Below are 13,642 nucleotides of genomic sequence, written 5' to 3'. Positions count from 1 at the left end.
CGCAGAGGGTGGTATGATGGTCCTTATAAGAACATTTATTTATTGTCTGTAGATTTTCTCTCTGATATTAGTAATTTGAATAACACTGCTTTTATGTCTTGATTGTTCTAGCTTTACTGGATTTTGTCTGAACGTATCGACTATTTATAGTGTGAGTCTATTTGAAGTACAACAACTTCTAATCAACATATGTTTTACTAATACTAAAATTGCTATAAAATTTATTTTTGAGATTTAACTTGAAAACTTTTAAAATGAAAATGAAAGATTTGTTTTAATATCATGGCATAGAATATATAGTTTATGATCATGCTGTTCCAAATAATTATTGCATACATTTGTGAAAAAGTTTGACTGTGTAGGGTGTCATCCTAAAAATAAATTGGTTTCCTGGAAAGAGATATTTATATTTGGCAATCTTCTCAAATATATCCCCACTAAAGTTGTCTTTTTAAAAGAAATTTCACTTTTTTTTTTGCCAATGAATGCTGTATTCTTCTGAGAAATTTCTGGAACAGTTTTAACACCAACTGCTGTTGGATCAAGATAAATCTTAAACAGATGGGCCACATTACTAATAAAATTGTTTACCAGAAAATCCTTCAGGGACCCCTATTGGGCAACACTTTGATTCAGACAGACCTGAGGCTAGACAGAAACATAGAAAATAGATTGATTCAAACTAAAAAAAAAAATATTTTGTAAACTTTTCCAATGACTTGACAGATAAAATGCAATATCAGCATACTTCATTTGGTAATTTATTCTCTCTGCACTGCATTGTTGTTGTAGAAAATCATAATAAAAATGTTTTATTGCTTGAAGAACTGCTTTTGAATTGCTTTTCAGTATTCCACCTTTAATTCAAAACTAGATACAGAAAACCAATATTCAGCACCATTTGTCCAGCTAAATTTTCAAATCACACTGCATTGACTGACCCTGAGATAATTAGATAATGAGCTGTCTGGAAAAAAAGAAAAAATATATATCCAGCTAAATAGGGGAAGGGTTGGTTATCTGGCCAAGATGGCCCTATAAATGCCGATTTTCAACATTACCCATCTAATATAGGGGGTCATTTTCTAACAGGATCGCATGCAAAAAGGGACTTTTCGCACACGAAAAGTCCCTTTTCACATGCGATAGCTTACCGGGGCGGAGTCCGCACCGGAAGAGGAGGAGTCGGGGGCATCGTCGGGGTGGACTCTGCAATTACTTCGCTGGCAGCGAAAAGGTAGGCCACATTATCCTCACCAGTAGCGCGCCCAGTAGCACCACCTTTCACGGTGGCGCTATTGGATGTGAAAGCTGGTAGCGATAACACCACGGTGGTACGATAGCTGCTGGCTTTCACAGGACCGCCCCCCCGTTTTGCCCTCCCCCGCCCCCAATTACCGCGGCATTCACAAATCCCCACGGTGTTAGAAAATCCAGTCCTTAGCCAGATAACTTTAGGACTACTGAAAAGCAGTCCTACAGTTAGCCAGATAAACTTATCTGGTTAACTTTTGGATTTCCAATTATATTTTCAGGCGCACGTGCTGCTGAATATCCTGAAAAATTTAGCTGGATACATTTACTTGGCTAACTTTGTTGGCAGTATCTGACAATATTAGTTTTGTTCCATCTGAGAAGAGTTTAAACTGTAATCTGCTTACTGCTGAACATCTATGCAGTCTCTGTTCAATTGCTTTTTTCCAGTGGGGATGATACATGAGCTACATGCTGCTAGGACACTAACTGCTTTTCATTCTCACCTCATCTTGGTCTTAGCATTTGTTATGGCTTTCAACCTAACAACAGAGATCTAAGTATCAGAAGTGCAAGATTCTATATATTTCATTTACACTGTGTGCAGAGCATGAAGAGTTGATTTTCACATGAAAATGACCTTCACATAACAGCTTACACCATGAAGTATTTCAATTGTGCTCGTACTGTGAACAAATTTTGGCAAGGATACTTACTATAATTCAACCTTAGAAAGAATAACAAGCACATAGAGACTTTTCAACAAGTTTTTTTTCTATGGACCAAAAAAATGGGGAAAAGTCATTTTTTGAAGAACACCTTCTTCAAAAAATGACTTTTCCCCATTTTTTTGGTCCATAGAAAAAAAACTTGTTGAGAGGTCCATATTCAAAGGAACTTGTCCAGCTAACTTACCAAACTTAGGGCTAGATTAATCATTCTTCACAGAATGATGAATCCAGTGAAAAAGGGGGTGGGGGGGCGAACTTGTGAAAGGCCACAGCCATTGCCACCATGGCAGTGCGATTTTGCTAGCCACAGTGCGGCTGACTGCAGCCTTTTACACAAATAGCGCCACCGTAAAAGGTGGCGCTATTTACCGCACTACTGCTGGTGATAATGTCCTTCACGTTATCACCGGCAGCGGTGCTGCAGCCAACCCCTCCCATCCCCACCCCAACTCCACCCCCTCCCCACCCCGACTCCTCCCCTCCAGCTTATTTGCAACCTATCGCATGCAATAAGGCCCTAACACATGTAATAAACGTTTAGAAAATAACCCCCTTAGCTTGATATATCCAGTTAATTTATCCAGAACCAGAGCAGTCCTAAAGTTATCCAGGAACATTAACAAGCTATATACAACATTTTGCTGGATACCTATGAAAAAGAAAATATTCCTAGTCAGAAGACCCAATCCTCCACATCCTAAAATCTATGCACAGCACAGATGATCCCAACATGGGAGAGTTTGCAAGAACCTTGGACAATAGGAAAATAATTTGATAATTTTGAGAAACTGAAATAAATAGGAAAAGCAGAACAACAAATGCATATTACTATACCGGGGAAAGCTAAATGAGAACTAAATGAAATGCATCCATGTTTAAAAAAGGATTGGATAAGTTCTTGGAGGAGAAGTCTATTACCTGCTATTAAGTTCACTTAGAAAATAGCCACTGCTATTACTAGCATCGGTAACATGGAATAGACTTAGTTTTTGGGTACCTGCCAGGTTCTTATAGCCTGGATTGGCCACTGTTGAAAACAGGATGCTGGGCTTGATGGACCCTTGGTCTGAACCAGTATGGCATCTTCTTATGTTCTTATATAAATAGGACCTACTATAAGCAGACAACTTTAGAATTCACATTAAAACTAGTGGTAAGAAGGGGGGAAATTTCATTTTGTTTTTTGTTTCATTTTTCTAGGGGGGTTCCCCCACAAATTTTGTTTTGTGTAATGTTTATTTCATTTCTTTAGTTTGAAGAAAACGAAATAAAGATTAAACACAATAAAAATCATGAAAAAAAAATTTTCCAATAATGAAATTAAAAAACAAAACAAAACTTTTACTCCTGTGCACTCCTATTTTTATCATGAGTATGATAATGTTAAATATATAACATCCGCCTTAGATCTGTTTTACATCTTTATTATGTGATGTAATGTAATGTAATTTTTGGTTTTAGTCATGCCTTTCTTCTGGTAAAATCAGTATTCAATGAGAGCTACAATGTATAGGGAAAATATAATATAAAAATACAATAACTACATATAAACATCAATCAATAATACATAATAAGTCATTCATTAATAAACTGACAAATTAACTCAGCAAAACACATAAAATAACAGTAAATCATTATGTACATGAGATTGCAATATGACTTTAAATCAGCATAAAACTATTTTTACAACAAAATGCATAAAATATTTATGCAATAAAAATGTTACCGATTAAAACATTTCTTGGCACATGCTTTGAACATAGGCCAACAGGTGGTAGCTGTTCAGAACATAGTATAATGCCTTGATTCCTTATCTTTGTAACTTATGTAATAAATAAAGAATTAAATTAATGATGCTAGTACTTTTTGCTGTCATTTAATGTTGAGTCTCGTAGGTATGCTATAAAGGCTTTTGTCGAAATCTATTAATGGAGTTAAAAATTCAACATGTGTCCTAGGTCTCATAGAGTTCTTTTGTCATCCTATGGCGAAGAAGAGCCGAAGAAATAAGACTCTGAAGAGAAGCTCCAAGGAATCCGGAATAGGCCTGGATCTGCATTGGGACCCAATGTCTGGACCGGTTCTCAGTGCCTGGGCCTAGGCCTTCACCTAGGCCAAGACTCAGTCCTTGAGACCTGGCCTCCAAGTTGGGCCCCAGTGTCGGGCCTGTGGCTGGGCCTTGATCTAGACTGTGGTCTAGGCATGGGGACCCATCCTTTGGGCTGAGCCAGGATGTCGGATCAGGTAAGTGGGGGTCAAAATGTTTCCTGGTCCTGGCAATATTTTTGAGGGACTGGGCCCTTGCTCAGGTCTTGGCCTAGGCCCTGGCATTGGGCCTGAGACTAGGCTGAGACCTCGGCATCATGCTCGGGCATAGATTGTCATGCCCCGGCCTTGGATCTCAGCCTAGACCAAGGCTTTGGCATTGTGCTTGGGCATAGACCAAGGCCCCTGCTTTGGGCCTTCACCTATTCTCTAGGTCTAGGCTTGACAGGTGATTTTATTCTTTTGTGGTTCTCAAAACGAAACAGGAATACCAACAAAATTTCACTGGATTTTCAATAATTTTGTTTTGAGAACAAAATGAAACAGAAAATGAAATTTTGCCGTCACTTCATATTTTGTTTCTCCCGAATGCACATCTCTAGGTAAATAGTATTTGGTGGACTGCATGCCACACAATTTCATGTGCACATACTAAAGCCTCATTTTCATGTGATGTCTTTTTAATTATAAGCACTCACATGCTAATATCTTCTGGCCCTATTTTAGCATACATGCTAAGTCAATAAGGCCTTTTCTATTTTTAATGCATCCTACATGGCCTTTGTTTGCATGCTAAGCTTTATTGCATAGATCCATAAGATTAATATCCACATATCTGCCATTTCCTGATCAGCTAGCATTTCTTTCTAAAGTATTCATAAAACTTGGAGGTCTTCCGTCAAAGTAGAAACAAGACCCAAAACTTCTTCACTTTTGAAATCTCATGAATCAGAATACAAATTGATATAATTTAAAGTTGCTGTTTTGTGAAAAAAGTGAGATCTCTGATTTACATAGAAATCTTGAAATAAGTGGCAGATATATGCTATGCATACATATTTGTGTTCCTAATTTTAATCATTTAATGAGGAAATTTAACTTGCATATTTTCCTTAGCACTTGGCTTTTTGCATGTAAATTGTCAAACTTTAAAACATGTGTGAGTGAAGGTAATTACCAGTTTTACCAATTAGTCCACCAGTTTTCACAATCTATCGCTAGGTCATGAAGACCCCCCTGCTTCTTCAGCCTGAACTCCCCCAGTTTACCCAGACCCCTTACCCTGTTAATATTTCTCTATAAAGAATTTTATTCTGACTTACCCCAGGAGAAAATATGTAATAGCCATACGCATGTTGCATTCAGAGGTTTTAAAATAACACCTTAAACACGTAAATGTTGGCCCCACCCTAGAATTACATTAAATACCATTTCAAAGCATGTGAAAACATAGACCAGCATTGAAATTATACTACAGCAAGGAGTGTAAGGACTGATCATACCCCCCAAATTATTTTTTAGAATTAGTAGCTTTATACATTGTTGACTTTGGTCCTCTAAATTTCAAATAATGATTTTTTTTATATTCTGCTTTTCACACTTTTTTCAGCATTTCAAAGCAGGTACTCTAGGTATTTCCCTATCCCCAGAAGGCTTACAATCTAAGGGGGTAATTTTTGCTGGATTCACCATTCTGCGATAGAATGGTGAATCCAGGCCTAAGTTTGTACCTGAGGCAATGGAGGGTAAAGTGACTTGCCCAGGGTCATGAGGAGTGACAGTGGGACTTGAACCCTGGTCTCCTGGTTTATACCCTGCTGCTCTAACTACCAGGCTACTCCACTCATGGTAAAAATAATGCTGGTATACATTCTCTCTATTATCTCTAATGTACTTCTGTCCTTGCTGGAAGATTGTCACTGGATATTTTATTAGTAAAAAGAAGTGCTTATTCCTTTTCAATGTTTTTATTTCAAATTTTACTTTGTAAACCGTGGAGATAGAAATCATTTCAGTGCAACGGTATAGAAAAAATAAAATAAATAAATAATAAATGCGAGTCGTACAATAATGGTGAAAGACAATAACATCTTTTTTCACAGTTGATCCAAAGGAAAAAATATACTTTTGCCATGCAAGGCATTTAATCAACAACTTTTTCTGTCCTATGCTTATCAATAGGTTCCCTTTTAATCATGTGAATTGCTACATATTTGGGCAAAGAAGTCTCCCCTTCCAAAAGCATGTACCCTATAGCTTAGTGATTAGAGCAGCAGCAGGCTGCAAACCAGGAAAGTCAAGGGTCAGATTATGCTGACATTCCTGGTGACCTTGGGCATGCCACGTTGCCCTCTATTGCCTTAAAGGTGAATTTTAAAAGTCCTATGGGTGCCAAAATAGGGAGATATGCACAGAGGTTGGGCCAGAGGGAGCCAAGCGGATTTTAAAAACTGCCCATGTACGCACATAACTACCACTATGCGCACAAATCAAAAGTTTTGAAAAAGGAGTGGGGTGTGAGCGGTGCCTGGGATGGCATGGACATGTCAGGGAAGGCCAAGAGATGTGCATGTAAATACCTCTACACACAAGCGTGCACCCAGATCCCCTGCTGCATAACCTTACTACTGGTATGGATGATGTGTAAGTAAGAAAATTCATTCTAGGCTAGTTAGTGGGCTTTTAAGTGTTGGTGCTAATAGGAGGCAAAGTAGGTTATTAAACTAAGGGGGTGGGGGTTGGAATGCTATCCTTTGCCTGGGAGAACTGGTGAAGCTAACAATGTTGTAGATGCAGGTGCCTTTTCAAATCCTCTCATGCCATGGAAGCGGGATCTGCGAGCACATGTAGGCGCCCACTTAAAATTGGGTGCATATGTGAGCGCACTCAGCCTGTTTTATAACATGCGAGCATATTCGCGTGTATGTTATACAATAGCTGTGTCCAAGGGTGTGAGCCGGAAAACGTGCGCACATGTGCACCTGCATTCTTGTTTAAAAGTTACTGTCCTTGGTACAAAATTAGGGACTGATTTACAAAGACTTTTCTCCTGTGTCTATGAGAAAATTGCTTAGAAAATGATGTCTTTAGATTGTAAGCCCTCTGTAGGTACTTCCATAAAACGAGAATATAAATAACAAATAAGTTTTTATATGCAAATTTGTTATTGAGCAATTGATTCATTGTTGCACTTTTAAAATCTGTGAATTGTTTATTACAAATGTGCATTTACTAAATGCAAATGCCATAACTATTATTCCATGCCTGATATAAAACTGTAATAAAATATTATTTTTGAACAAAATATTATTTTGATAAATGTTTTATGAAACCAAAATACTAATATTAGATTATAGAAAATTGTTTTATTTTTTCCTAGCAAGTCAGCTATTTTGGACTTAAAAGCTGAAACACCTTTTGTTTTAAACATGTAATTAAAATCTAATCTCACTGTCATACAAATTACTTTTATTGCTGGTCACCTTCCCAGCATATCTGATAAGGAAAGCTAATATGGCAATGCAGAAAAAAAAATGCTAGCATTAGTGTTGAATAATGATAGGTTTAAAACAGACACTGGATACATCATTAGATTGATGCAGGATACAAAATCTTTCATGCAGCATCTAGTGCAGGAATGCAGGAACTTGTAAGTAGGTTCTGGATCACAGCCAGCATCAATCATATATGAAGCAGCAGCAGGTCTAACAAGCACAGAGTTCAATAAAAATGTAGTCCATTATCAATAAGGAGCCTATATCATGAAGTAGCAATGGTCCCCTAGCATAACATGCACCTACAGTGTCTTTCATTTTCACATCTCTGGTTTAAATTAATCTCAAGTTGGTAGTTATCTGGAGTATTCTAGACATCCAGGGCTTCACTGCTCCCTCCCCTTTGCCACCCACATCTATTGATGACAATAAAAGAGCAAGGAACAATAACAAAATAACACATATATTGGATGCAAATGGCCGCAGCCATTTATTAGATGCCTAACAAGGGAATCTAATCTGGGATGCCAAGCCTTGTGCGTCTAACTGCACCTAATCATGGGTAGGCATCCAGACTATAAACAGAGAGCATCTGCCCAAGTAGATAACCATGAGGTCTCATTCTCGCAAACCTAAGAGATGTTGGGGGGGTGGGGTGCAGTACCATCCATGAGGAGTCCTGTGTAAGCCGCCACACAGCAAGTCCACTCAGGACCCTCCCATATCCTTCTGGCCATCTGGCCCACCAAGGCCCAATCCCTGGGGCCAACATCAGCCTCCTCCATTTAGCGTCCACCACCTGGTGGTCCTAGCAAGGCACCTCCCCACTCACCATCCCCACCATAGAGATGTTTTCATATGCTGGACAGGAATATTCTGTCTGTTGCAGGAGGTGTTCCCACAAAAGGCTGTAGCCTACACATTTAAATAACCAAATATCCTCTGAATAGCTTACAAAAACAGATCATTGCCCATGTCTGACAAGTGAAACCCATCCTGCACATATAGATCGGTAGAGTGAACATCGACCCAGTCATTTGCAGATGGAGTTCCCCCAGTTGCTATAGTCTATTCACAACTTTCCAGTTCAATTTGGCGTGATAACATGCCCACCATCTGCTATTCAACATTTGCCTCTGCAGAATAATCTCTGACCAACAAAGCTTGATGTCTGTGAGCAGACCATGTTCCTGGTCAGACCTTTCTATTTGGAGTATACTAAACAGATGTTGAGCAGATCCTATGGAACCCATTGTCTTGATCAACCATGCTCATCGAGAAACGCTGTCATCTTTCTGAAGTTCTGGATGTAGGCTTTCCACGTGGATGGGCTGAGTGATTTTCACAGCATTTCACATGCTGTCTGGTTCTGAAGGACCAGAGCTGCACCGGTACCTCCTGCCCAAACTCGTCTGCATGCAGAGCCAATCTCCTGAATGTTAACCACTTGTAATTAGAGAGAGAGTCCACAATTGCATTTTGCATTCCAGAAATATGCCTCACTCACACCATAATCTTTTTGGTACATGCAGCATAACATAAACTCCCTCAGCAACTCTGATACAAGGAAGCACTTAGACATCTGCTTATTGATGGGCTGCACAATGGCCTCATTATCGCACCAAAGTATCACATAGCTATGGACAAGGGACCCTCCTCAAATGTGCATGGTGACTATGATAGGGAAGAGTTCCAGAAAAAATGTTCCTATTTGTCCCAATTTGATCCTACTCCTCTGGTCTTCAGTACACACACCAAGACCCATTAAAGAAGACACCAAATCCGATGCCTCCTGAAGTGTCAGTGTGCAGGTGGAGGTTGTTACTGCTAACAGGTCTCAGAAGCCAGGCTGAAACTCCATTAAAGGCTTGAGGAATTTTTGCCAAATAGCTAGGTCTTCTTTAAGGGGCTTGCTGATACTCAAAATGTGGTGATCACGCACCAGCCTGTATGTAGCCCTAATCAAGCAGCATAGGATAACCCGGCCCATTGGATGACCCACACTGCAAAGGCTAAGCTTCCAATCAAGGACCTCATGTGCCTCAGTGTTACTTTCCAGCCCCATTCTGTAACTGCCACTAAATTTGGCAGCTTCAACAATTTGTCCTGAATAAGCCTAGATTTCATACTCATGGAATCTAATTCTATCTCCAAGAATGTCAGGGTGCTGTTTGGCCTTTGTGATTTGTCTTCTGTCAATGGGATGCTCAAAGTCTGCACTAGATCCCGGAAGTTGTCAAAAAGCTTAGCACACTCAGATGTACTCTTTTTGCCGACAAATAAAAAGTCTTCTAAGTAAGTCTTCTAAGTAACGCAGGATGGGCCGTATCCATCATGGCCTAGTATAGGAAAGAGCTAAATGTTTCAAAGAATGCCCAAGATACTGAGCATCCCATTGGCAGACACTTGTCATAGTAAATTGCCACGTCAAAGTGGAAACCAAGCAGACAAAAGCTGCTCGGATGCATTGGCAGTAACCGAAAGGCTGACTCTATGTTGGCTTTGGCCATGAGTGCTCCCTGGCCACGTGCTCTAAGCAGTTCCAGTGTGCTGTCGAAAGAGGCATATTGAACTAAGCAGCATTTGGCAGAGATATGGTCATTGACCAAAGACCCTTCAGGGAAAGACAGGTTATGTATAATCCTGATAATACAGACATCATTTTTGGGTACTATGGCCAGGAGGGACAAGATCAGCAGATTAAGGTGAAGACCTGCAAATGGCTGGCGATTTGACTCACTTGCACCACTTTGGCAAGCTTCTCCCTAATCACACTGGCCCTCCTATGCACAGAAGCTGTGTTCGCAATGCTCCCATTAGGATGACTCCAATATGCGGAATAGCAAAACTGTTGCGGAAACTAGCCATGATTGATTTCACTGCCTCTTTATTAGGGTACCTCTTCAGCCAAGGGATCATCTGCTGCCTTTGCACTGGGGTAGGGGCAATGGTGAGGACCTCTCCCTTTATTTGGTGTCTCTTTGTGTGCATTTATTAGCCTGATTAGGGGCAGCATACATGTTAAATACATATTTATATTTGCATTTGGTTGATGTACATGCACCTTGGCTGAATCTCTAGCAGATTGTCACTGGGAATCTAGGACCACTTTGATTGCACTGTATGTGCCTGCAATTGTCCCCCATGCCCCTGCATGCCTCAAATGACTGGACCTGGGATCAAAAGCTTTGGCTGTCATCTTTGTCAGCCAAAGACAAACATCGTGTGTGCCCCATGATATGGAGATCTTGCCTGCCATCCTCTCCTGAAAGACTGCATCATAAGTGAGACATGCAAACCCACTGTACTCTCTATATGCACCCAATATAAAGTCCAAATAGCTAAATAAGGATTGATCCACAGAGGGGTCCACACAGACAATCACCAAGTCCATTCATGCAAAAGATCTCACACTGTTAACTATTTCCCACTGTGAGGGCTTAGTGGCTTCCAACTCCCACCTTCTCTTCCTTACAGACTGTCCCCACTTCCTGTGTCCCTCCAGCAATCCAAAATATCAATACAATGGCAATGCCTGATGTGGTGCCTCAAGGACTTAGGTAGGGATTTCCAGAGTCCATGCTCTGCTCCGGATGGATCCTGTTACAGCAGCCAGGAATTCCTTGTTTGCTGCCAAAGAGGCCCTCAAAGAGGTGGAGGAGGAGGATGAAGGAATGGATAATCTGCTGGAGTATAAAGAGGATCGCCTGCATTCAGCTTGCATAAACGTATTTCTATGATGACTCTGTCACCCCCTTTTGGAATCAACCAATGAAGAACTCTCACCCTATTCAGTTACTGGCATGGATGCTGCTGACAAAACTGTGTGTGCATCCTTGTCATGCCTCTTAGATGACATTGCAGTCAGGTCAATGTCGCCTGCGACATTCTGCCAGGTGAACATAGCCTGCATTGGGTTAGGTATGCTTCCAGCATACTAAATAAACAAGAAAAAAAAACAAATATATTGGAAAATTAATCCAAAAACAAAATAACACCCCCATACATACATACACACATACAAACTTTTTGGCTGCACAACACTAGTGTTCCCTAGTCTTAGTAGAATTTGAAAGGGTAAATAATAATTGTTCCTATTTACCTGTTCTACCCACTCATGATGATGGAAGGGTCTGCAGCCTCCCTAGGTGGCAATGATATAATGGCATCACATGATCTCTTCCTCTCTCTTCCTGCTCCAACCCGAAACCTGCAGCTTGCACACTACAAACTCCGAAAGCCCCATTCATACACAGACTTCTCCTTATAACAATGTGACTATCTGGTTCTGAGTTCTTCCTGCTGTGAATTCTTTGTTTGAAAGTCTTGTTGATCTCTGTACTGATGAATTTGTGGATCAGATATATAAAATGAAAGCTGATTTAGCTAGCCTTTGCTCCTAGCACTCTGATTATTATACTTAAAGGTATAGGGAAATCTTTGCAACTCTGACCAAGTTACAAACCATGAGATCAAAGACATATATGTTGTCTATTTCAACTTATCCAAGCTGCTCTGAAAGAGGATGCCCAAATTGCTGATATAAATGAATAACACTTTTATACTTTAAAAGCAACATTATATCTGGCAACAGAGGGAATCTTGATACAAAATGTGGATTTTTAACTACATCAATGCATGAGCTGGTCTGACTGTTGCAGCCCCTGAAGCAGCTCATACGAGTGAAACTCAGCCAGAGTTGAGCTTTTAATTGCTACGAATAAAGAATCCTTGTTGTACCGATCTATTCTTCTCTGTTGCTAATTTGCTACATTGGATCAGCTTCGGTAATTTTTTCTTGGGACCCTCTCAGGCCTTGCCTTGACACTGGACCTGGGCTTAGGCCTTGGCACTGAGACCAGACTTCTGGCCAGGCCCCAGACTAGACCTCAGTGACAGGACTGGGCCTTGAGCTGGGCCCCAACATCAGGCCTAGGCTTCAAAGGTAGAACCAGGCCAAGGTTTCAGGCCTGGCCCCAACGTTTAGCCCAGGCACTGGGCCTAGACTTCTGCGCAGGGAGCAGGCCACAAGCCTGGCCCTGACGTCGGGCTTAGGCCTTGGATATTTTTTTTTAAAAATGAAAGTAAAGCCAACAAAATCTTGTTTGTTTTTCTTTCTTTCCATTTTGAAAAAGACATGAAATGTTGTTTCTAATGAATGCATATTCCTATAATTATATGACTGCTGAGAATTTTAAATGTTAAAGATGTTTGTCTTACTGCCCATCTGTGCTTTGTTGTCCTATTTTTAATGAACTTTTCTGTTAAAGGTGTTTCATAGTATGCTATGAAAGGTAAGACCTTTTCACCCTGTTCCTACTTTCCTGATGTTATTTTACCTTGTTGTGTTTCTGTGTGGTGCTAACTTTGCAAAAGCAAAAGAGTGCTTCCCCCAATTGATAGAAAAATGTGTTTAACCATCTTAGTATGGCATGTTGCTCTTTTATGAGAAAAATAGCCAATCATCAATGAAAAAAGAGACAGAGCTTACATACATGCCTGCTTGTAAAAACTGCAGCACATGATGCTTGGTACCTTACCTAGCCACTGATGTAAGGCATACCCTTTAGAAAGTGCTTTTGCTTATTTTAAACAAGCATGTCTGTTCTGGGGTGTTCCCCTTTGAATGCCAAGAAATCAGAGAGAATCCATGTTTCAGGAATTATGGAAATGAGAGGGTATAGACAGAGAAATGAGGAGAATCATTTTTGGCATTTTGCCCTAAGATTGCTTTGCTATCACATCCTGAGCCTGTTGGGTATGGTTTCTATACCCTTTCCTACAGGGAATAGATGCCACCAGTGCAACTTTGCATGTCAGAAAATGGATATTCAAGCTTATGCATAGGGGAATGAGGCAGCTAATGCTTTCTGTGACTCAGATGGGAGTGAGCTCAAATTCTTCATTAAATGCCAGCTCTCGCCCTATCCATTCAGCTTTGAATACTGATTATTCACCAACCTGTCCAAACAGCTATTCACCTCAGCCTCCTTTCCTGCCTCTAACCGAGTGAATCAAGCAAGATAATTTAAAGTAGAATCTATAGCGTCTAGTCATAGTGCAAGAAAAAGGGAACTGACGCTTAGACACCTGAAACATGTTATGTCTTGTAATGTA

Source organism: Rhinatrema bivittatum, chromosome 3 (genome assembly GCF_901001135.1).
Source record: "Rhinatrema bivittatum chromosome 3, aRhiBiv1.1, whole genome shotgun sequence".
NCBI classification, from domain to species: Eukaryota; Metazoa; Chordata; class Amphibia; order Gymnophiona; family Rhinatrematidae; genus Rhinatrema; species Rhinatrema bivittatum.
This window is presented reverse-complemented; position numbering follows the sequence as displayed.